Source organism: Cervus canadensis, chromosome 17, assembly GCF_019320065.1.
Source record: "Cervus canadensis isolate Bull #8, Minnesota chromosome 17, ASM1932006v1, whole genome shotgun sequence".
NCBI classification, from domain to species: domain Eukaryota; kingdom Metazoa; phylum Chordata; class Mammalia; order Artiodactyla; family Cervidae; genus Cervus; species Cervus canadensis.
In genome coordinates, this window is record NC_057402.1 from 28,317,862 (window position 1) to 28,342,142 (window position 24,281).

General features: G+C 39.8%; 1 protein-coding gene across 3 annotated transcripts in view; it reads left to right on the forward strand.

Annotated features, from left to right (window-relative positions):
• PRKD1 (protein kinase D1) overlaps nt 1–24,281 on the forward strand; it is a 335,787-nt gene that overhangs the window by 96,030 nt on the left and 215,476 nt on the right. Inside the window, exon 1 of one of the 3 annotated variants that reach the window (XM_043434658.1) lies at nt 23,930–23,951. The exons of the other annotated variants lie outside the window; for them this stretch is intronic. The gene's annotated coding sequence lies outside the window, so the exon portion shown is untranslated. Of the gene's footprint in view, nt 1–23,929; nt 23,952–24,281 lie in introns of those variants that run through there. 3 annotated transcript variants of the gene reach the window in all.

Sequence of the window (24,281 nt, forward strand, 5' to 3'; positions counted from 1 at the left end):
ATACATAGGTTATGGAAGTAACTAACATTAAACATAACTTATGAATCCACTTGTGATAGTTATTTACCATGTATTACAGTGGGATATTTGTGATGTTCTCTTTCTACAGACTGGCAAGTAATCATTGAAACATAACCCACACACGTGTATAATGAAAAATTATAGAATTCCCTAACAGTGTTGTTATTTACAGTATCAAAATGGAGAGTCAATTGGAAGGTAATATTTATTGAGAGCCTATGCTAGATTTAGTTTATTCACACATTATATTCAGTTATTTCCATCTGGATGCTCGGCATACTCAAATAACTTGTCTAAGGCCATCCAGCCTGTAAACCTGGGAATTCAGGTCAGTTTGAATTCAAATGTGACTTTCAAACCTGACTGCACTGTTTCCTGTCTTGAATTAGTCTTTGGTATAATTTATTACTGGCATAACTTTAAAATTTCTATGGAATTTTTTTTTTTTGGTATCTTGATTCTTCACAGAAATGCCCAGCTCTTCTTTAGTCAGAATAACCTTGAAGAATGTGGTAGTACTGAACCAAGAACTGTGGGAGTGTTTTCTTAGTAGTAACACACAGTAAAGAATGTTTTGCATCCTCATTGCTTCTGGGATATTCCCTGAACAGAATAGTTTCCAGATATGCATGAACAAAACCCAGGATTCTGTACTTAGAGCAAAATGTTGATGAAAATCTAGATATTATGTACCTAAAGTAAAGGGCAGAACATTAACTGCCTGCAAACATAGTGATTGGTTTCTTCCTTTGGAAGCTAAGGACCTCTTAGCATGAGATTTTATTTATAAATAATACTGTTTGTCTTACAGGAGGTTCATAATAAGGTCGTCTTTTTGACTGTCCATATTGAAGCACTGAAATAATCATTGCTCTATTAACATGCTAGACCAACAGCAAAGCCATTTTGAATCTGAGCCTTTATTTGCTGAGTTAGAAAGGCATGAAGTGAATACTGACCCAAGAGAAATATTCACAAAATGCAAAATAAGGTTGTGTAATGCACATAGGATAAAATTCAGATCATTTCTGGACAAAAGAAACTCCTGCAAGGCTTCTGTATAAAGCCTACCTACGTCATTTGTTTTGAAGCTACTAAACTTGATCCGTGACTGATTATTTTCTATAGCTCATGTGTAATGAATACTTGTAGTCAGATGACTGGGTATTACTTATTCAAATGATTGTACAAGAAAACAGATTGCTTTCTGTAGTGACCCGGGAGGCTAAGAACATTGCAGATTCAGGCAGTACATTAGTCATGAAATTTAGAAAGAAAAAAATTATACAGAAACCAAATTGGCTCAGGGAGGTAGTTGTAAAACCTGGTTGCTATGCTGAGTTACTGATTACAGATATCACTGTTTCTGTGAGAGGATAGGTGATTGCACCAGACTGGTGGTCACTGCGGGTGATGAAGGCAGAGTGCTTAAAAGGTCACTTTGACTGTGAAGTCTGTGTGAATGAGGCGGTTGTGTGTGGGTGTGTGCACACGTGTGCTATCATACGTGCATCTGCAAGTATTCCCTGTGGAGGATGCTTGTCATTTAACCCAGAGTCACCTGACAATGCTATGTTGAAATCAGAAGTTTACAGTATTTTAATCATGGTTTATTATATTTTCCCCACAAATATAATAAGTTTTAAAAGAAGGGTGAATGTGTTCAAGAATAAGTTTGTGAGCTTTTTTATCTTTATAGTCTTGAATGTCCACAAAGGCTCTAGTGTGTCCATGGTTATAGTTCCTTTTAATATAAAGTCTTTTGTTTAATTTTGTAGCTCAGTGTGTAAGGAGAGAGTGAATAGTACGAGAATGTCACTTGAACTGTACCCGAATTTGAAAGTGACTGTCCTATTCAGATGTAGTAGGAAATTAAGATAGCGTAATAATCAGGATGTGGGCTTCCCTGGTTTGAATCCTGGGTCAGAAAGATCCCCTGGAGAAGGAATAGGCTACCCACTCCAGTATTTTTGGGCTTCCCTCATGGCTCAAATCAGAGAAGGCAATGGCACCCCACTCCAGTACTCTCGCCTGGAAAATCCCACGGACAGAGGAGCCTGGTGGGCTGCAGTCCATGAGGTCGCTAAGAGTCGGACACGACTGAGCAACTTCACTTTTACTTTTCCCTTTCATGCATTGGAGAAGGAAATGGCAGCCCACTCCAGTGTTCTTGCCTGGAGAATCCCAGGGACGGGGCAGCCTGGTGGGCTGCCGTCTATGGAGTCGCACAGAGTTGGACACGACTGAAGTGACTTAGCAGCATGGTTCAAATGGTAAAGAATCCGCTGGCAATGCGTGAGACCTGGGTTTGATCCCTGGATTGGGAAGATCTGCTGGAGGCTATAATACTAGAGTAGTATTCTACTCTAGTATTCTTGCCTGGAGAATCCCCATGGACAGAGGAGCCTGGGGGGCTACAGTTCATGGTGTTATCTGCAGAGTCAGACAGGACTGAGTGACTTTTGCTTTCAACTTTTTTCAACTTTCACAATCAGGATGTAGCAAGCCTCTGGTGCCTAGCTGGCCTCAGTGATGGTGTGTTGAGTGCTGTTTAAACTCTGTTGACTGAGCGTCTGATTCTACCATGTAATACCAGTTACCATCTAATTCTGTCCTCTCATTCCTCTTCCCTCTCTTGGGTTGTTTTTCTCCTGATCATCTTTGGATGAATATATATCTTTATCTTCTCGATTTGCACAATCTTCCTTAAAGAATACAAGAAAGCTATCATTGTCAATATGATTCCAGCATCTTTACATTTACCCTAACTTCTCTCTTGAATTTCAGTGCACTTTCCACAATCCTGTATTCTGTAATGAACGTCTTGAAGCTTACTACACTGAAATTTCAAACTCAGTCACTGTTAATAACTCTCAAAGTTTAAGGAAGAAAGCTGCTTCTTCACTCTCATCCCTGTCATATCTCACTGCACACAATCAGTTGGTTGCTGAGCCCTGCTAATTCTGATTCCTTTAATATCTGTTTCCTTGCCATTGTCTCAGTTCCAGCCCTGGTTATAACTCTTGAAGGCATTTGCATGTGAACTCTTCTCCTTGACTCCATCATTTTTTTGGTAATAAATGCTAACATTTCCATCAGAAATGTCTTTCTAAATTATCTGGGGGACTTCCCTGATGGTCCAGTGGCTAAGACTGTGCTTCCACTGCAGAGGGCACGGGTTCAGTCCCTAGTCAGGGAAATAAGATCCCACATACTGCATGGCCAAAAGGTAAAACAAATAAATAGATAAATAAAATTTAAAAAATTCTGCCGTTCCATCTGTGGAAATGTCATTTTGTAGTTCCTTAGCATGCTATACAAGGTCATTCAGGAACTGTTTCTAACTGGCTTTATCTCCCTCATTAACCACAGTCAGAGTAGATGTTGTGCTCCAGCCATGCTGATTCCTATAGTCATTGAAAACAGCTTACATTTTCATGCCTCTATGCCATTGTCTCATTTTATTAGTTGCTTTTGCCAGAAATTCCCTTTTCACTTTTTTTTCTGTCAGCTGGAAGTTGTCATCCCAACGTTAAGGTTCCTTTCTCTGACACAAACTAAATGTTTGAATGAAGCTGTCTCATCTGTTCGCTGAGTCCTTCTCAGAACACTTGATACACACTTGTATTACAGGAGTATTTCATATATTATATTAAAATTACAGAATTAGGTCCTTTTCACCTTAGGTCATGAGTTCCTTAAGATTAGTAGCAAAGCTTATTCATCTTTTTATTACTAGCACGTAGCCCAGTGCCTACACATGGTAGGCATTAAGTAGACATTCACTCAGTCAGACCACTGGAGTTGTCGCCCTAAGGTGTGACCTCTGGATTGGTGATGTGGATGAACCTTATTTCCAGGTCTGATAAGGTGTGCATTTGTGATCCTGCAACCTTTGTGTTTAAGGTAGATGGTCCTCGCCATCTCATTATGGAGACTGTAAGCTTATAGTGGCCAAGGAACTGGAATGTATCCAGGAGTAACTTTTTGGAGAGACCTTCATGGTTAGAAATAACTGGCACTCCGTATGGACCATCATCTTCTGAGACTCAAATGTCTATGTTAGTCTATGACATAAAATCAATTCCTTGAGGGCAGACTTCAAGGACTCCACTTCTGTGTCCTGTAAAGAGTGAGCTCAATCTGTAGGATCTATATCGTGCTTCTGATTCAGGTAAATAGTCTTTCATTGTTTTTATTTTTTTTTTCACTTGGAAGTAATTTCAGCCTCATATAAAATTTGCAAATGATAAAAATAATACAAACAACACTTCTCTACCTTTTATCCAGATTCACCTAAACATTTTATCTCATATGTCTTTTTAGTCTCACACTTTTTTCCCCCTCTGAACCATCTGAGGATGTTGCAGACATCTTCAGGAGATGGGTCCTTCCATCTTATGCAGGTTACATTTCCTAAGGATAGGGTATTCTTTTATACAAACAGTATAATTATCAACTTCAATAAATTTATTACCAAGAGAAACTATATTCTGTCTTTCATATCGCAGTTTTATCCACTGAGTCAATAACTTTCTTTAGAGCATTTTTCCTTTTACAGGATCCTGCCTGGGGTCAGGGATTGTGTTTAGTGATTATGTCTACCTCCTTTGTGTGTGTGTGTGTGTGTGTGTGTGTGTGTGTGCACGCGCGCGTGTGTGCGGGCGCGCGTCCCAAGTTGCTTCTGTCGTGTCTGACTCTTTGTGACCCTGTGAACGGTAGCCTGGGGTCAGGGATTGTGTTTAGTGATTATGTCTACCTCCTTTGTGTGTGTGTGTGTGTGTGTGTGTGTGTGTGTGTGCGCGTGTGTGTGTGCGCGCGCGCCCCCAGTTGCTTCAGTCGTGTCTCATTCTTTGTGACCCTGTGAATGGTAGCCTGCCACGCTTTTCTGTCCAAGGAATTCTCCAGGCAAGAAAACTGGAGTGGGTTGCCATGCCCTCCTGCAGGGGATCCTCCTGACCCAGGGATCAAAACCTGTGTGTCTTAGGCCTCCTGAATTGGCAGGCGAGTTCTTTTACCATTAGTGCCACTTGGGAAGCCCTTTACCTCCTCTAATGTGGACATTGCCACAACCTTCTTTTGTATGTTACAACATTGACTTTTGAAGAACGCACTGTTTCAGTCTCTTTTTATTTCAGTAGAACATTTCTTATTTGGAGCTTTGATTTTGTGTAATCATTTTTTTCCCTTAAACTAACAATGAGTTGGATTTGAGCTAAGTTATTATCACATCTAATACAAGTAAGAACTACATTAAAACTATTTATAATTTAATTTTCTTTGATTAAGTTGATAATATTTGTTAAACTTTGCACAAAAATAAAGCAAATCTTTTAAAAATACTTATACTTACCCATTGAGGTGGTCGGGATTCCCAGGAGGCTCTGTGGTAAAGAATCCACCTGTCAGTGCAGGAGACACGGAAGATAGCAGTTCGATCCCTGGGTCAGGAAGATTGCCTGACGGAGGAAATGGCAACCCACTCCAGTATTCTTGCCAGGAAAATCCCATGGGCAGAGGAGCCTGGTGGGCTACAATCCTTGGGGTTACAAAAGATTCAGACATGACTGAGCTACTGAGCGCACACACATACAATCCAGGTGGCTGGGGGAGAACGGATACTTGCATATGTAAGGCTGAGTCCCTTTGCTGTCCGCCTGAAACTATCCCAACACTGTTAATTGGCTGTGTGCATGCATGCCAAGTCGCTTCAGTTGTGTCCCGCTCTATGTGATCCTGTGGACCATACCCGTCAGGCTCCTCTGTCCGTGGGATTCTCCATGGACAGGAGTCCTAATGGGTTTCCATGACCTCCTCCAGGGATCTTCCCAACCCAGGAATCGAACTCCTATCTCTTATGTCTCCTGCATTGACGGGCAGGTTCTTTGCCACTAGCACAACCTGGGAAGCCCTGTTAATTGGCTATACTCAAATATAAAATAAAAAGTTAAATTAAAAAGTAAAAAAAAAAATTATACCTAAAAGATGCAGATTGAAGAGACCAATTTTTGGTGTTTAAATAATGTTCTTTGTGGAACTGCAAAGAAAAAAAGTACCATTTATTGGGTTTCCTTAAGAAAATGAAACAAAAGTATTGTAAAATGGAACAAAAATAATTATATTGATGAATAGGTACATTTTTTGTTTTATTTTAAAATAAAATGAAGTATTTATTTCAAGAGTACTGTTCATTATGAAATTTGAAATTTTACCTGTCAGGAGGATGGAATTCACCTCCAGTTCCATATGATGTCTCATTAATTAATATTAAGTCTTTAAATAAAAACTTTTGCTGTTATTTTGAGGAGGGTCTGCTATTTTTAACTGCAGGTACTTCTAAATTAATTCCTTGAAGAATAAAACCCTCAAGGTATTAAAATGTGATACATGAATATTTCATAGATAACAAATATTTAGAATGTTTAAACCAGAAAGTAAATTAGCATCAGATTAAGTAAGCAACTCTGGGTATTTATTCCCACTATTGGAGAAAATTGTGTAGTTATATTTCTGTTTGTTGTTGTTTGTCATCTGTTCTGCCATTTCAGCTAAACTCATGAATTGAGAAGCAGCCTGGGCTTATTTCCACAACATTCAGACCTTACGTGTTTTTGCATTTTCTTACAATATGCTTCTCTTTTCTTTCCAAGCGTGGTCATCTCTTATTTTCACACTGTAGAGTGCCCTGCACAGCCTCCAGGTCCAGTGCCTTCAAATGGTCTTGGACAGCAAGGTAGAAAGGATAGTGTCAAATGCCATTTCTTAAAAAACTTTAATTTGTTTTTCTCTCTTCATTGTTTATGATAACCTCCTAGAAACTTGAAAATAGCTTTTCCTTCCCTGCTGTTTTTGTCATTTGTGTTTGGAAGTCATTCTTTTTTTTTTTAAAGTGAAAAATTGTTACATTGCCTTTACGTGAGAAGGAAAACTCCAAAGCTCTATACACTTTCATTTTCTTCTGTAATAAAGATGTTGTCTTGATTTCTTATTGGATTTTTTGGTGGAGTTTATGAGAAGAATAAGGGAAACAGTGGCTAGAAGAAGGCAATTATTAAGAGCACAGTCTCTGAGGTCTTAGTACTTGGGTTCAGATACTGGCCCAAGCAGTTTACTAGCCAAGTGACCTTGGACAGGTTAATTACTACATCTCTCTGTTCTTCTACATTCTTATCTGTAAAATGGGAATTACGTAACAGTACCAGCTCATAAAGTTGTTGTGAAGATTTATTGAGTTAGTATTTGTAAAATACTTAAAAATAGTGCCTAGAATATGGTGAATCATATGAGTTTGTTAAATAAAGACAAATGTCTCCTCTTCTCTCAATTTTATTACACTTATTCTTTTTTCATGGTTTGACTTAGTAAAAACCAGAACGCACAGCTCTATAGAGAGTCCCCCTCAGAGAAGTAGGGGGACTTGCATATGTCCCCCTAAATTAAAGAATCGTAGGTCATTTTTGAAGTTTAACCTTCTTAAAAGTTGAAATGTGTCAATTTGCCTTTCACACCTGTGCTTTGGTTGACAGAAGGCATTATTATAAGGTTAACCGTATTTATTTACCCATTCACTTGTATTTGCTCATATGTGTCTTCATTTTGATTTAGAAGAAGTCACACTCTGTGTTCTTGTGAAGAACATTCAGTTTAAAATTTCACAGATGTTAGGTATGTAAGCTTGAAAGAAATAAAAAAAATCTCTTTTTTTTAAGATGATCCTAGCTTTCCTGGTGGCTCAGATGGTAAAGAATCTGCCTGCAATACAGGAGATAAAAGTTCGATCCCTGGGTCAGGAAGATCCCCTGAAGAAGGAAATGGCTACCCACTCCAGTATTCTTGCCTGGAGAATTCCATGGACAGAGGAGCCTGGCGGGCTACGATCCATGGGGTGGCAAAGAGTCTGACACGACTGAGTGACTAACACTTCAGAGATATAACCTCATTCTTTGAAAAAACAAAATAAGAAATCCAGCTAGCATGAGAGTATATAAATGTGTATTAGGAAAATTAGTTATAAACCCTCAGGCCTTAAGATGTCTCTTTTGTTGGAGTGAAGTGAGTGAGTGAAAGTGCTCAGTCGTGCCTAACTCTTCGTGAACCGTGGACTGTAGCCCACCAGGCCCTTCTGTCCATGGAATTTTCCAAGCAAGAATACTGGAGTGGTTTGCCATCCCCTTCTCCAGGGGATCTTCCTGACCCAGGGATCAAACCCAGGTCTCCTGCACTGCAGGCAGATTCTTTACTGTCTGAGCCACCAGAGAATGTAGTTAAAATGAGTCATTTTTGAAACCTAGTGGATCAGCAGTGGTTTATTTTATACTGAAGGTAGCAACAGAGAAAGCATGGAATGTTGGGGCGTTTTGGTGTGTGGAAACCACTTTGAGTAGTCACGGGGTTACATGGAATAGGTTATTTACTTTACTGAAGACATAATATTGTTGATGGCAACCGTCTTAGTTCTGGTTGCTGAATGACCATAGACTCAGTGGCTTAAACAAGAAACATTTATTTCTCACAGTTTTGGAGACTGGGAAGTGGATGATCAAAGTGCCAACACATCTGTTGTCTTATGAGAGCCCATTTCTTGGTTTGCAAATGGCCTTCTGTTTGCTTTGTCCTTAGTTGCAGGGAAAGAGTAAGGAAGAACAAGCTCTCTTGTGTCTCTTCTTCATGGAAGGACACTAATCCCATCATGAGGGCACCACCCTCATGACCAGTTACCTTCCAAAGCCTCTGTCTCCTAATACCATCACGTTGGGGATTTAGAGTTTGAAGATACGAATTTTTGTGGGGGGACACACACATTCAGTCCAAAGCAACGACTTTTACACTCCATTGAAATATAAGACTGCCAGCAAAACTAAAGAAGTGTAAACCAACATTGTCATAAAGGGCAGAGTTGGAATAAATTAAACTTCTGAAGATTATTAATTATGTGGTTGAGTGTATGTGTGTGTGTGTATATGTGTGTATATATATATATATATATATACTATTAGAAAAAGCAATTACCTGAGAAAATAAGGATAGTAGTTAACGAAAAGATGTTTATGTGTTGAGCAGTAAATAATGAGAACTTAAAAAGCAAGTAACTTTCCAGATTATTTAAATGTGTTCATGGGTAATACTTTTTCTGTTATGTTACTGTATAGGTTTCATAGCAATAGATTTAGGTAACAATAAAATATCTTTTAAAACAGAATGGAAATCACCTCCATACCACTTGGTTCTGTTTCATTCCTGAGTTTGTGGAGCATGCCGTTTCTTTTGTTAGGTGGTAGCTTAGGGAGCATGGCTTTCTCTCTGTGCTGACTTCTATAAATTGCTGATAAAAAGCTTCTAAGAGGAGTATTGATTAATTACTGACATGGCTATGTTTCATTCATTAAAGTGTTCCCTTTTTTTAAAAATAACTCTGCTGAGGCTAGAATTATTTTTTTTTAACTTAATGGAGACGTGAATATTATTAATATGTAGAAAACTGGCATCACATTTAAACTGATAAGACATACATAGGCGCTATTATAATTTCTATAGTTTACCTGGGAGAAAAAGGGAGTCTGAACTTGTGCTACTCTGACTCATAGTTGGAAGTATTTAGTGGATTGTGAGTATGTAGACTTGGAAAGACATGTATTGTTTACGGCCTAGGAAGTGCCCTGTGATGAGTAGGCATGTCCCACTCTCCAGAGACATGGATGCAGGCTGAGTTCTCAGTGACTGTTCCATTGCAGAGTTCTGTAAATTGTTCCAGCCTCTCTAATTAAGTACCACTTGGATTAGTGGCTAGAATGTTATCAGTAAATGTCTCCTCATTTTGTACGTTCATATTCAGACCTCAGTTTGTGCCAAAGGCTTGTGTTTTGTTCTTCAGGTTTCTTCTCATTGTCGTGTTTAACATCTTGCTCTCAACAGTTTTGCTCTAAGGACGTTTTGAAACTGAATTTCTGAAATGGAGAGGTGATAACATGCTGGGAACACATAAATCATGAGACTCTTCATGGCATTCATGTCAACTATGATGTACTAGTGGATTAGAAAGAAATAGCTAATTACCATATGTTTGATTTATCGTAAATAATTTAGGTATTTATAATGGTAGTTTTGCCATGTCACGATTAATTATTTAGTGGTATAGTAGTGTTCACTCAACTGATAATTTTTCTTTGATGATTAAAAGGTCATTTGTTGCACTTTTTAAAGTAGTAGCTTTTTAGTTTTCAAGGCAGAGGGATACCTCTGAAATAGAGCTTGGAAGAAGAGAAGGAAGGTTGGAGCAGCAAATTATTTCAATGGGAAATTTTAGAAAGCTGTTTTTTAAGAATCAACGCAGGGTACTTTGCATTGTTTATCTATGTTAAGCCACACGTTCTGTCATCTTTTAGACTGGTATTTATTTAAATATTAAACCATCCTTTACACTGTTTATATAGTGAAACAATTCAAGTTGGTGCTTACCTCTGTTTTGATAGTCATTAAAACTTCTGCATGTAGTTAATTAAATTTCATGAAATAAAATTAGCTTCATTTCAAGTGCTGGGGAACCAGTGATGGAACAGAACAGAGTCAAGGTTTTTGTGGTAAGCAGATACAGAGTTGCATTTGTGTCCGTGCCAGCCCTGGAGGCAGCAGGGAATCACTGAGACGGGCACGCTGCCAGCCTGGGATCCAAGCCTAACGCCAAGTGGAGACGGTTTTTAATATACCTTTGCAGAAGTGTATGGAGGTCAGGTGTGCGGACTGTGGCTGGGGCACAGGCAGACGTAAGAGGTGAGCTGTCCTGAACTTGAAGACCCTAGATGAGACAGAGAAAAGCCTGGTTCTTCAGTGCCCTGGCACAGTAAGAAGCCTCGGGATCCATTGGACTTGGAGGCTGCCAGAACAAACTAGGGCACCGCGAGAAGGAGACATTGATAGCCAGCCAGTGCTGCTCTCTGCCTGGGGAGGTTCTTAAGTGCTTTTTGTTAAAGACTCCCAGGCTCAGAGCTTGGCTAGACGAAGCCTCAGTAATTTGCCACACCTGGCAGAGCCTGACAGGGAGTTGTTGGCAGATCCACGTCCGACTGGCGCTGACAGTGGTTAATTATGTAGCTGAGCCCGCACGATACAGTCAAGTGAGGTCGTGAGCAAAGTGCTGTTTTATTTGTGGTTCTTCCCCCTCTACTTTGATATGTTAACTCCAAAATGAAGCTGAAAGGGAATTTTAGTGAGTAAAGAGAAAAAAAGCCAGGTTGGAGAAATGTCTGTACAAATCCATTCATTAATTCAGTCTTTCATTCAACAAATACTTTTTGAATGCCTTAGTATGTAATTAGCCAAAGTGAATGAATATTCATCTGTCTTTGAAATTCAAATTCCATTTAACTAATGAACAGCCCAATGTTTTACCCAGAGGTGCAGAGTTAGCAGTGGCAAAATGAATTTGAATCTCAAACTTCTTTCATCGCTTAATCAGTTCTTCATGTCTCTGCAAAATTCTGGCTTGAACCAAAAGTGGGCTTATCTTGACCCTGAGCACTGTCTGGCAGAGCACGAAATAGTAATTAGATGCATAATTCTTACGGAGTTGGTGCTGGGCATTTGAGAGGTCACAGTGGGAACAGGCTGCAATGATTGATATAAACTGTTACAGTCTGGTATTTCCAATGTATTGGGCTCTGTGATATTAAGATCTATATTAAGAGATATAACATCTCTTCTGTTACCTTATTTATGGAAGTCAGGGTAGAATTAGATGCCCAGTGGGCAGTGTCTGTCTCTGAGGCCCTACAGAAGTGGCCTTGCCCTTCCCCTCTTGTTACCGAGTCCAAGCTCGCTCTGCTCGCTGCACGATAGGTCAGTGAAGCTGAGAGAGAGGTATTGAGGCAAGGAAGAGACTTTAATCGGGGAGCCGGCAGACCGAGAAGATGGCAGGCTAGCGCCTCAAAATAACCATCTTATTGGGGTCTGGATGCCAGGTCCTTTTGTAGATTAGAGGTGAAGGGAGGTGAGCAAGCAAAATAAGGCCATTAATCTTCCAAACATTTCCTAGAATGGCAAGCCTCAGGCAGGGGACGTGTTAATTTCTTCCTTCCTGCCATCCACAGGTGGACAGGCTTCTGAACAAAGGCCCTTTAGTTTAACAGTCAGGCAGAGGGACAGGATTCTCTGAGGCAAACAATTCTGTACGATTATAATAACAAAAGCAACAAAAGGCAAGTCAAAGAAACAGTTCCAACGTGGTGTCAGAATTGGCTTCCTCACTGCAACATTCCCCTTTGGGTATTCCCACACATGTACATGCATGCTAAGTCACTTCAGCCCTGTCTGACTCTTTGTGACCCCATGGACCAGAGCCTTTCAGGTTCCTCTATCCGTGGGATTCTCCAGGCAAGAATACTGGAGTGGGTGGCCATGCCCTCTTCCAGGGGATCTTCCTGATCCAGTCCTAAAGAGCAGCATGGAATTCTCACCTGGCTCAGTTCCATGGGAACTCAGCCTGGAGAATTCAAAGGTTTCTCATTGTGATGTTTCTGCATCTAACAGGCAAGATGTTTTATCTTTTCATGTAAAAATTAAGTCACTGTACCAGCAGCAAATACATCCTTTCAATCGTAAATGGTAGGCAGGCCTAACTCTGGATGTAAGAAGTTCAATTTGCTTTTGAATTTAAAGTTGAGTTTGTGCTTTTCCACACACACTTCTCCCCCTTTTGTGCATAAAGTCATGCTTTTGAGTAGGCCACTTCAGTTTCCAGAGTATTTCTGTAGTTTCTCAATTCGTGTTTTCATTTTATCTCAAGTAGATAAGAGAAGTTTCAATAAGAGGTAAAACTGAACACATTCCTCCTGATAGTACACTGTGTGGTTAACATGCTGATTGCAGATTTGTATTTGAGCTAGTTATTTCAAGGATCGCTCTTTTATATCATGTCAAGTCAAATTAGATACAATTTAATGTTCTGAATGTATCCAGGTATAGGTAGTTGCAGTGATGATTGCCTGTATGCTATATTTTGTCCATTTAATAGGCCTTGCAGTATTCAGTTGTAAGAAATAACGCAGACAATCTCTTGTACAGTTTACATGGTTTCTCCCAAAGGTAACATTGTGCAGAGTTGTATTATAGTATCATAAGTAAGACACTGACATTGGTAATGCCCACCTTTACCCAGGTTCACTCAGGTTGTCTTAGTTTTCCGTGTACTCATTTGTGTGCATGTGTTCTCGTGTGTGTGTGTGTGTGTGTGTGTGTGTGTGTATTTAAGGCACACACGATGAGTGTGCATGGCAGCCTTGTGCAGGAGGCATGCTGAGGTCTCTCTTGTTCAGTTTTAGTGTGCATCCTGCAGACGTGAGCACAGACCTGGGGTTTTTACATGAATCAGGGCTGGCTTTGTGGGCTTGTGACCAGAGCTTTCAGTTGGGGTTCAACATCCTAACCTTCCGGACTTGAAGTCCTTAGTTTTTTGTTTGAATTTGTGTTTTGTAAATGAAGTCTGGCAAGACAGTGGAGCTGTGTCCAGGAACTGGAAGCCTTGGTTTGAGTGACTGCCTCCTTGGGGTGGGTTCTCTTCTGTTCTCCGCTGCTTACACCCCCACTCGTAGGACCCCAAAGACCTGGGCTTTTCCTCTGTGCACACAACGGCTGCTGCCTCTAGTCCCTGCAAGGGGAGGCTCGGGGTCTGTGTCTCAGGACAGGACACTGTTAACAGTTGTCCACATCCTGGAGTGTCACTGTGTAGGGTGAAACCTCCCCCCCAGCCCCGTCTAGGAACCCAGTCCAGGTCCCTCCTTGTGTAGAGATTGCCGTGCTCCTGCGATCTGCCTGGAGGCCGCGCCTGTGGGAGGGGAGATGCCTGAGCTTCTGACCTCCCCAGCTGCTGTACAGAGGCTCACTCTGCAGGGATTCCGGTGCCCGAAGGGTTGTCGCATTGAGTAGCAAATAAACAACACTGTGCCCTGTTGAGAGAGAAGCTGCAGGACAGAGGGAAGACCTTGCTTCTCTAGTACCTTTTCCGGAACTTGCCCTCTGTCGTTTGAACAGGGAGGGCCTCACTTTTGCATCTTGCGTGGGGCCCTGCGAATTATGGAGCCCATATGGATAGGCATAGTGTTAACTTCAGCAGTCATGTCGTGTACACAGTGCCCACTTGTTTCTACTGCCTCCTCCTATATTTGCTTCAGATTCTGTTGACATAATAAGAAGATATTCAGTAAGACTATATGGGGGACTAGAGCAGCACAAAACCCATAATGATATAAATATGTGGTGGAAAATTACAATAAAACCCTTGCATCTTCCACTTTAATTTTGCCTCAAGGAAATGGCAAAATGCCCAGCTGGCAATAACCAGTTCCAAATGAGCTGCCAACATGGCTAGGTGCTGAAATACATAGTTTGTTGCTCTTCCCCATTTCAGTGCTTGACTATAGGATTTGAGGTTGGTGTTTCAAAGCCAGAGCAGGTGCCTGCCACCTGGAAGCATTTTCTTGAGAGCTTTGCTAATATCAACACAATGAGACCTATTGAAGTGTATTTTTAAATAACACTGAAACTCCTTTACATGTGTATACTTGTCTATTGAAATACAATCATAAATAGGCCTAACATGTTTTCATCTGGAATTGAAAGGGATATGATTTGTGTCTTGGAACAATGAAGGATTCTTATTTTTTAAAAAAAGGAACATGCTGATGGCAAACATTCAGATATAATTAAAATATGTGAGAAGTTTGTAAATGTGGGTTGAAGTCCTAGCATAACACATAACAGAATTACACTGCTTCATCTCAGAGCCCTACTAATAGAGGTCCCTCATAAATACCAGGCATCAGTGCTTCTGGGGGAGGCGATGGTGAAGAATAAGTACAGTTGTTAGGACACATCTCAATACAGAAGCAAAGGCCCTCTCTTGTTCCATTTGAAAAAAACAAACAAAAAAACCCCTTCATTTTAGTACTTGTAAATACACTTACATATCATATCCTTTGAGGACTCTGAAAGGCAGTTCCTCATCTCCAGTTAAGGTTTTGCTTTTCCTTAAGCTAGTGCTGGCGTTTTCCGTGAGTATCTCTGCATATATATTGCATTAGGGATCAGTGAATGTCAGAAGTTTCCGAGGTCAGTTTTTGTTTTAATGCTTGTCTGAACAATCTGAACTGTTTCCTAGGACTCATCTAACCAAACAACTGCTTTGTTTATGGTTCTGCCTGACCTGGAATATACTCTGCATAATATGCTGGCTGTGGTCTGACCACATCAGGCTGGGTACGTTCAGTGCATTTCTTCTCTGGCAATGTGAAGGCCAAGCAAAGTGGGTGCATGAAATCTAGGCTTAATGAGAATGTATTTTCATCATTAGTTTCACATCCTAATCTCCCTATTCCTAACCTATTGCTAGATCCTTCGATAAGAACAAAAAGAAAACCCCAAACCCTGATTTAATCTTCTCCCCACTCACTCTCACAAAGTTGCTAATTAGAAGCAAAATGTCCAAACAATCCTGTGGGAAGAAGGAAGAGGCCTAGCAGGGGGCCCAGAGAATCTATAAATTAGGTCATTAGTGTAAGGATAAGCATGACTCTTATCTGTGAGGGCTTCTTAGTATACTTGGTGGAAGTAAACTGTTCCTGTCCTCCTGTGGTTGGTGAGTTCTAGAACTTGACTTGCTTTCCTCTCTTGGACGTTTATTTGCCAAGCAGATTGGTCTTTATTCCACGTGTCAGGGTCTGGATGGATGATCCTGCACTCTTCTCGATCTATTTTTCTCCAAATATTACTTCCATGTTCTGAATTTTTGCTTCTCCAGCTTGTTCCCTTTTCCTGTCTTACCCTAACTTCTCAGTTTTCCTCTTTCCTCTCCATCCTCTGGTCCCCTTCGTTGGCAGCTTGCAAGTACTTCTGTCACCTTGCAGTGACACACACTTCCCAGCACTGAGATGTGCTGGTGTTCCAGAGGTCAGAGTCTCTGCTCTGGAGGCAGCCTGCCAGAGGTGGCCTCCTGGCTCTGCAGCTCCCCAGGGTTGTGACTTTGGGCTACTTACTTAACCGCTCCTTGTTGCTTTTTCCATGTCTGTAAAATGGGGATGATGATATACTTTCTACCCCATAGTGTTGCTGTGAAGATTAAATGACTTATTCCATATTAAGCATTTAGAGCAATGCCTGACACACAGTGTTTAATGAATGTTAGCAATTTTTAATGTTTAACTCAGTTAAACAAAATGATCACTGAGCCTCTTATTAGCATCTTATTTTTCTGACAACACCTATTAATATCCCAAATAACTAGGGCTCCTTTGGATACATTTGGAAAATGCTACTCTTCAAGGTAAGCTTAGTGTTGCCATTTTCTCCTTTTCATAGGGGGCAGTTTGGGGTGGAAGATCTAGAAGCAGAATCTCTTTTGCAGCCAGGTCCTTTTGTAAGCATCCCTCTGCCAGTGTGCTGCCTTTGGCTCTTTCTGTTGACCAGTCAGTAATGGATTCTGTCATCTTGCCACTTCAGGGATGCTCTGCTGACATCACCTGAGAACTTGCAAAGATGCAGATCTCAGGCCTCACCCAAATCAACTGACTCAGAATCTGCGTTTTAACAAGATCCCCAGGTGATTCTTAAACACATTAATGTTCATAATGCACCAGGCTAATGTTTCTGGGTTTTTAGCACCCAAATTCTGCTCTGGGGAAATAGGAAGAAAATCAACCTGAATTCTATTTTACAACACATAATATTGACTATTTCCACAAGTATAGCAGTTTAAGCCCTACGAGACTTCCTGAAAAACCTATGCTGGCATTCTCTTGGGTGCAATTGTTATTGATTAATGCCATGATTAAACCTGTAGCTTAGGTCTACTGTGAGCTTTAGCTCATTGAAAAAAAAAAAACAAAAAAAACATCTCATTGATCTGAAGTCCTCAGTCAGTCATTCTTACCTTTTCAGAAAACACTTCAGATAAATAGCAATAATCTTAGCAGCGAGAGATTTGTCTCAGGGGACAATCTTTTCAACAATGACTTGCATTGATTAAGTTCATAGTTTCTTAACTGTTCACTTTGTTGCTGTGGTAACTCAGTTTTAAAAATTAGGATGTGTTTTCTTAGTTAGGCTTATGCACAGGGCTGGGTTTCGCAAAGCAGCACATTCGGGCGTCTTCTACTGGTTTGGTACGTGCAGAGAGGTTAGTGCTTCTTGATGTTTTCGAGTTAGTGCTTCCTTGAAACAAAAAGGGAGGGCGGTGGACACATTTATGGGGTAGACAGCATACAGAAGAGTCAGGCAAGTATTTCGATTCTTGGTATCTCTGTCAGCTGTCAAGAAAGGACCGAAAGTACTAGACTGTTAGCTGCAAAACTGCTTTTAAACAGTTTAGTCTTGTCAACCACGCAGAGTAGTGTTGTTAGATTGCCTTGCCCTTTACATATGCCTGTCTTTGTGGGTGGGTGGGACATTTGGAAAATCTCCAGCTTTCTGTGGTTGTGAAGAGTAAAGACTCAGCTTGCTAGATTGGATTTTGACATATGTACCACTAAAGGGTATATTAACTCATTCAACTTCCTCAGCTACCATGCATTCTTTATAATTGCAACCATGATTATTAACAAATAAATTTACTCAGGTTTTTAATATCATTCACTGTAAAGAGAGACAGCAGAAGTGTAACAGTAATATCACCTGTCTCCTATACTTTGCCTCACAAAAGTGGTCTTTCTAAAATATAATTCAGATCATGTCTGTCCCTCACTTAAAATTCAGCTGTGCCTCCTGTTGCCCCCTGGGCAGAGCATGACCCATTCAGACAGATCTTCTAAACATGCCCCTCTTGTGCCTGCAGTTTCTGCTTTGGATACATAATTAGCCTTTCCCTGCATACAGTGATACTCTCTCAAACCTCTGGACCTCTGACATTTTGGTCCTTCTACGTAGATTGCACTACCACCCCCCAACCTTTTTACCTTCTTTCCCTGCCTGGTGCCATAGCTTCAGGATTCAGCCAAATGAAACCGTCTCAGTGGATCCTTCACTACCCCCACAGATTGTTCAACTTGGGTGCTCAAACCTCTGCCAAGGCATTTGTCATGTTGTATTAGTCAGGGTTCTCCTGAGAAACAGATCAATAAGGGTGTGTGTGTGTGTGTGTGTGTGTGTGTGTGTAGGAGTATCTCAAAGAATTTACTTACTTGATTGCAGAAGCTGGCAGGTCTGAAATATGTAATCTATCAGGCAGGGAAGCCTCTGTTTTGCTCTTAGGCTTTCAGACACTTTGGATAAAGTTCATCCAGATGATCGAGGGTGATTTTCTTACTGAAAGTCAAAGGACTGTAGATATGAATCATATCTACAGAACACCTTTACAGCAACATTTATATTCATGTTTGATTAAATAACTGGGTACTGTAGGCTAGCCAGGATGACATGTAAAAATATCCACCACATGTGTCATTTTATAATTATGTACCTGTGTTTTCACCCTAGGGTTATGAGTTTTCTCAGTCATAAACAAAAATGCCTTTAAATAATTAAAATATTATTTTATAAATAGTTCAGATTATGAAATAAAAAGCAGGATAGTTCTACCATTTAAATGTATAATCCTTAAAAACTTGAGTCAGTTTGCCCATGATTTATAATAAGGTTATCCATTAATACCTTACTAATATTTTTAATTGAAGGGGAACAATGGAAACAGTATATTTATTAACAATGTTTTAGACACACATACATAGACATACTTTATTAAGTTATTAAACTTGCAGAATATGGGTATAAAAAGGAAAGAAGAAGATCTGTGTAAATTTAAGATTCAGCTTGTTTTAAAATTTAGATATCTGTATCATCTTACTTATCAATATATGCTACCTTTATTTTCATTGATAAGTACCATTGTTTAATAAATATTTATTGCCGGCTTTTTATCGTGTTGTGTCAGCACTGAAAAGGCAATCCCTGTATTTTGATCCTATCTTTGTAATGTAAATTTTTTGAAACTATAGCTCAAAACACCTTTCTCTTGTGAAAACTTCCAGGATTAATTGGTATATTTTAATTTTCCTTTTTTCTCCTTAGTACATGCATATGTGTTTTTTTTTAAATCATTGATATGCTATTTGATACATTTCAAACATCATTTTACACTAATGGTTTTAATCTCTTAATATCAGTATTTAGCATAGCATATGCAACTGGGTTCGTTACCTAAGACCAAATATTGGATTGTCTAAACCCAACCTTTTTGTCTTTCCTGCTACCGTATGCCTGCTTTTTTCCCCTGGCATGCGCGTTTCCCTTAGTGGCACTAGCATACTGTTACTCCTAATCTTGGAGTACGTATCAACCTTACTGGGTCCCTCATCTTTCACATTGAATCAGATGCTCAGTGAATCCCAATGATTATCCTTTCTTTAGGATCTTACCTTTACTTTGGTTGGTTTTGACAACCATCTTTCCAACTAATATTCTTACTACCTACTGTGTAGACTATTGCAGTAAGCTTCATGGACCAGTCACTCTCTCCTCTAAGAAATCTATTATCCTCTTAATTAAGTAATTGTACTTAAAATTTTGATATTCACCATCTCAAAGGAAAATTTGGAGGCTTCCCATTGCCAGTTAAATAAAAACCATTATCTAATCTGGTCACTTACAATGGTCTAAATGGCCAGTCAACCTGTCCAGTTTTCTTGTTCAGTCTTCCTGTGTATGGACATCAAAGTTTGACTGTTTGTTCTAATCAGTATGTACATTTTGTTTCCCCATCTTTGAACCTTAGCTGTTTTTCTTTCCATCTGGAATGGTCTACTCAAAATTTTTCTGCCCATTGAAATACTTCTTATCCTCTATCTTTTTTTGTTTTTTTCCGTGAGGTCCCTGGGTCTTTTCAGCCTTCAACATTCAGGAATGATTCAAAGATCTATATTAGGGAGGAATACAGAAAGGGCTGCCATGCATGGCCTGTCAGGCTGGCCTATCCCAAGACTGGCTCAATGAGATGCAGTTTCTGGTTCTCAAATTTTAAAATCCAGAAATTTTGTTTCCCTTCTAGCCAGAGTTACTGTATCTCCTAAAAAACAAACCCCCTGCTGATAAAACTCCTCAAACATTATTTTTATGAACCAGAATGCCTGTTTACCAGTTTATGATGAGTGATATGCTTTCCATGGCATTGCTTCTCGATAGCAAGGTAACTGTAAAGCAGAATCAGTAGCTAGAAAGTTGCTAAACTGGCTCAGAATCGAAACATAAGGAATTGATTGGTGTTGAAGGATATTCCATCTAGGCTATGGGAAAACCTCATTGCCTTACTGGGTCACCTGATAAGGTTCTTTTCCTTGGATAATTTGATATAAACATTAATGGATCTTCAGGCTCTAATCTCTTATCTGTCACTCCAGCTGACTGGGTTACAGTTCTCCCTTACACTTTCCTTCCAGCAGTGTCATTCTCAAGATGTTGCTTTTTAACCTTGTTTTAAATTTAGCAACACTCTGCTCCTTATCAATTAATTTGTGAGGTAAGCCAGGTTTACATAGCCACAGCTAGATCCCTCCACTGTAATGTCTTTAGGTGGCTATCGCATACATTGTGTTTGGTTTTTGACCCTTCATAGGCTCAGAATGTGCCTTTTTTTTGTCTTAAACGAGAATTCTTTATGCATTAGATGCATTCGCTTCTGTATCTCTTTCTTAATGTTTGCATTATGTTTATAAATGTTTGTATTTGCCAACCGGCCTTCTTTACCACTTCAGGTCTAAATTTTTGGAAATAAGGGGCTGTTTTTTGTTTTTTTTTTTAATTTTTGTGTTTTTCCTGTAGTCTCAAGAACTGTGATTTTAGGTTTTTTCCAGAAGTGAACTTTGATGTTTATTTCTTCATTCATGTTTTCTTTCTTCCTTCTTTCTTCCCTCCCTCCCTTTTTTCCCGTCCTTGTTCCTTCCTTTCTTTCTTACACACATTTATGAAACATTTCCTGTGTGTTAGGAATATACTAGTGATATATATTTAATACAGTTATAAAAGACATAGACAGTAATAACACTGCACTGCCACTCCTTGATTGCCTTAAGCTCTTTATCAAATCTGTAAAATACCACCACACCAGTGTTTGGTGTTTTTTTTGTTTTTTTTTTTTGCAAATAAGCATACCGAGGTTCAGGAAAATAATGTGATCTTCGTAAAACCATACAGTTAGTGAAAGAGCTGCGATTTCATCCCAGGACTCTTGCCTCAGTTCATTCCGTTTCCCTGTAGCTTATTGGTATTTATTGGAGGCAACTTTATGGGGTAGAGTACTGTGACGGTTATTTATGTGTGTTACCTTGATTTAACTGTGGTGTCCAGTTGGTTAAACATTAATATGAGTCTTGGTGTGAAGAGGTATTTTTTAGTTGTGGTTTACATCTACAGTCAGTTGACTTAAGTAATACTGTGGATGGGTCTCATCAATTCAGTTGAAGGCCTAAAGAGCAAATACTGAGAAGAAATTTTGCTTCAAGATTATAGCATCAGCTCCTGCCTGAGTTTCCAGCTTTCCTGTCTGATTGATAATTTTTGGATTTGCCAGCCTCGGCAACCACATAATACACACATAGAGAATATATACACACACACAAACACACACAACTCTATTGGGTTCTGTTTCTCTGGAGACAAAGATTGGTTGCTTAACCTCATACAGGTCCTGACAATTAAGTAGGCAGAGGTATTACACAGAAGTGTTTATTGCCTTATCTTAAATTCCCAAGTTTAAAAAAAAAATTCTAAATTTAATTCATATGACATATAGTAATTTTTTTAATAAGAATTGGAGCCAGTGTTCTTATCGGATAGGGAGCACGTATGGAGAGAGAAGGAAAGGGTATGAAGGATAAATGAAATAGAGGCTGAAACAACCTAATGATATTCATGCGATAGCCCTCCAGGGACAGATGTATAAAATTGCTAAAGTCTTTTTCTTTCAAGGAAATCCAGCAACAACAACAAAATATTTTTTTCAGAAATAGGTGTTTTTCCCCTCCTTTCTGATGTTGGCATCTAGCCATATACAGAATTTGTAGTGTTCACAATTTTACTTGTGGGTTTTATAAGGTAGAACATGTTACTATTTTCCTGAAACATGGTCTTTGCAAATAAGAAGACATGGGAAAGGAAGAAGAGTGATGAGTTTAGGAATCCGGATTTCACTAGAAAAGTAATATCATTACTAGACCCAAAATTACCATGGTCAATCCATAGAAGTCAAGGTTTTTGTTTATTTGGTTACTTTAGAGTAGAGATAACACTCTTTTTTTTTTTTTTTACATTTTCACTTTTTATTTTTTCATTTATTTTTATTAGTTGGAGGCTAATTACTTTACAATATTGTAGTGGTTTTGTCATACATTGACATGAATCAGCCATGGATTTACATGTGTTCCCCATCCCGATCCCCCCTCCCACCTCCCTCTCTATCCGATTCCTCTGGGTCTTCCCAGTGCACCAGGCCCGAGCACTTGTTTCATGCATCCAACCTGGGCTGGTGATCTGTTTCACGATAGATAATATACATGCTGTTCTTTTGAAATATCCCACCCTCACCTTCTCCCACAGAGTCCCAAAGTCTGTTCTGTACATCTGTGTCTCTTTTTCTGTGTTGCATGTAGGGTTATCGTTACCATCTTTCTAAATTCCATATATATGTGTTAGTATGCTGTAATGATCTTTATCTTTCTGGCTTACTTCACTCTGTATAATGGGCTCCAGTTTCATCCATCTCATTAGAACTGATTCAAATGAATTCTTTTTAATGGCTGAGTAATATTCCATGGTGTATATGTACCACAGCTTCCTTATCCATTCGTCTGCTGATGGGCATCTAGGTTGCTTCCATGTCCTGGATATTATAAACAGTGCTGCGATGAACATTGGGGTGCACGTGTCTCTTTCAGATCTGGTTTCCTCAGTGTGTATGCCCAGAAGTGGGATTGCTGGGTCATATGGCAGTTCTATTTCCAGTTTTTTAAGAAATCTCCACACTGTTTTCCATAGCGGCTGTACTAGTTTGCATTCCCACCAACAGTGTAAGAGGGTTCCCTTTTCTCCACACCCTCTCCAGCATTTATTGCTTGTAGACTTTTGGATAGCAGCCATTCTGACTGGCGTGTAATGGTACCTCATTGTAGTTTTGATTTGCATTTCTCTGATAATGAGTGATGTTGAGTTGAGCATCTTTTCATGTGTTTGAGATAACACTCTTAATAAACCAACAAATGTTAAACATTCTGTTTTACTCCCAGTGCTGCCTATCCTTGGGATGGTATGGGTGCATGTGTGTGAAGTCACTTCAGTTGTGTCCAACTCTGTGCAACCTTCTGACTGCAGCCCCCAGGCTCCTCTGTCCATGGGATTCTTTAGGCAGAAATACCGGAGTGGGTTGTCATGCACTCCTCCAATGGATCTTCCTGAGCTGGGGGTCAAACCCGCACCTCTTAACAATCTATCTGCATTGGCATGTGGGCTCTTTACTACCAGCGCCACCTGGGAAGCCCAGGGTGGTAGATCACAGTCAAATTGATTAGAAATAACACAGTTGGTAGTAGTTATATTCTACAAAGTTACTTTGAACACTGATTTAGCAAATCCCCAACCACTGCTCACATGGGAAATGCCAGATTGGGCCCTGTAAGCCTCTGGCCACATTTGTCAAGGAATCAGTACGCAATCTTGTTTATGTGTGTTTTTGTTTAAAGATACCGTGTTCAATATACTCGTTGGCCACCACTCTAACTCATGCCTGAATGAAGCTAATCTGACTCACATATTTTTCTCCTTCAGGCCCATTGCAACTTCCTTTCTTAGACTCAGGCACACTCGACAGCACTTATGCATTATGCTTCGGGGACACTTTAAACAATGAAATCATCGAAAGAAGCACGATGTGAAGGCAGAGCTTCAGCTGGGGATGTGCATGTCAGGTGACTCAGAAATTTGCTGCTCTATGAAACATCGAAAAGTGTCTGCAAATGACCATAGAAGCATCGTGAATACCGGCTTGGGGGTTACAAATACATTTCAGCCAGTAGGTGAATTTACAAATACAGACTCTGCAAATGATGAGGATCTATGACTACTATCTGTAAATAGTTTGGGACTTTCTGGAAGATCCATATATTTGTTGCAAAGCCACTCTGTAAGAGAGTACAATGCTGCCCAAGCAAGTTGTTGAACTTCTAAACATTCTATGTTCATTTGCAAGATACTTTAATAAACATTTTTTAACAGTAAACATTTTTAAACCTTGCTCC